This window comes from Geospiza fortis, unplaced genomic scaffold (assembly GCF_000277835.1).
Source record: "Geospiza fortis unplaced genomic scaffold, GeoFor_1.0 scaffold417, whole genome shotgun sequence".
In the NCBI taxonomy this organism is placed as follows: Eukaryota; Metazoa; Chordata; class Aves; order Passeriformes; family Thraupidae; genus Geospiza; species Geospiza fortis.
In genome coordinates, this window is record NW_005054535.1 from 742,150 (window position 1) to 743,580 (window position 1,431).

Sequence of the window (1,431 nt, forward strand, 5' to 3'; positions counted from 1 at the left end):
CAGCCCGGTGCCCTCCCGGTGCCAGCCTGTTGTGGGTCCTCTGCGTCCTCCAGGCGGAGAATTCACCCCATTCCCGGTGAATCCCCCCAGGCCCGGCACAAAACCACTCGGGCTGTGCTTGAGGCTGGCACTGACAGCGATGAGCCGCCCAGCTGGCGATTCCTGCAAGAGCATCTCTTGGGGAGGCTGTTGCAGGGTGGATTTGGGAGCAGGAAACACCCGCTGCCCCCGGGGAAGCCCCACTTTCTCTCCGAAACTCCGTCTGGCCCCGACGCACTTTCTCCCGGCGCGGTGAACCGATCCCGGTGCAGAAGAAGATTTACAGCAAAACCAAGGCAGCGCAGGGATCTCGCTCACGGCCACCCGCAGCCCCTGTCCCATCGCTGCCTTCTCCTGCCATCCTGGAGGTCCCGAGCCCTCCTCCTCTCCCCATCCCTCCCTTTGCAAACACTGAACTGTTTGAGGGTTTTCACACCGAGGTTCCTCTCGCAGCCCTTGTGACCCGCTGGGTTCCGGGCACGGTCACACGGCAGCGACTCACAGCGCTGCTCTGCCTTCCTTCCCAGAGCCTGGCAGCTCTCCCGGACTCTCCAATGAGTTTTTCTGCTCTAATCTGTGCGGGTGCAAGCCCCTGGCACTCACTGAGATACCCCATCAGCAGATGAGGGAAGCCCGGGACAGGGCACGTCTCTGCCACAGGAGCTTTGGGGATTCCAGCAGCAGCCAGAGCCCCGTGCGGTGTGGCCATGAGATTTTCTGAAAAATCCTTTCCTTAGGATTTTTCCTCCTGAGAAGCTGAGAGGCCTCAGGAACAGAATGCAAACATTGATTATCTGCTGCTGTGGAATGCAACAGGTGCATCTGTGATTGGTCTCATGTGGTTGTTTCTAATTAATGGCCAATCACAGTCCAGCTGGCTCGGACAGAGAGCCAAGCCAAAAACCTTTGTTATCATTCTTTCCTACTCTAGTCTATTCTTAGCTAGCCTTCTGATGAAACCTTCTCGTCTATTCCTTTAGTATAGTTTTCATGTAATGTATATCATAAAATAATAAATCAAGCCTTCTGAAACATGGAGTCAGATCCTCGTCTCTTCCCTCATCCAAGAACCCCTGTGCACACGGTCACTTCTCCCCCATGTCTCCCTCCACAGCCTCAGGTTGCAGACAGCAGCCCAAAAATGTCTCTGTTGGACCAGTGGGGAGGGAATCCCTGCCTAGCAAAGCCCACCGGGGTGGCACCAGAAGCCAAACTGTCACAGACAACTTTTTATGAAAATCCTTTTCTTGGGATTTTTTCTTCCTGAGAAGCTGAGAGGCCTCAGGGATAAAATGCAAACAATGGTTATCTGCTGCTGTGGAATGCAACAGGTGAATCTGTGATTGGTCTCATGTGGTTGTTTCTAATTAATGGGCAATCACGGCACAGCTG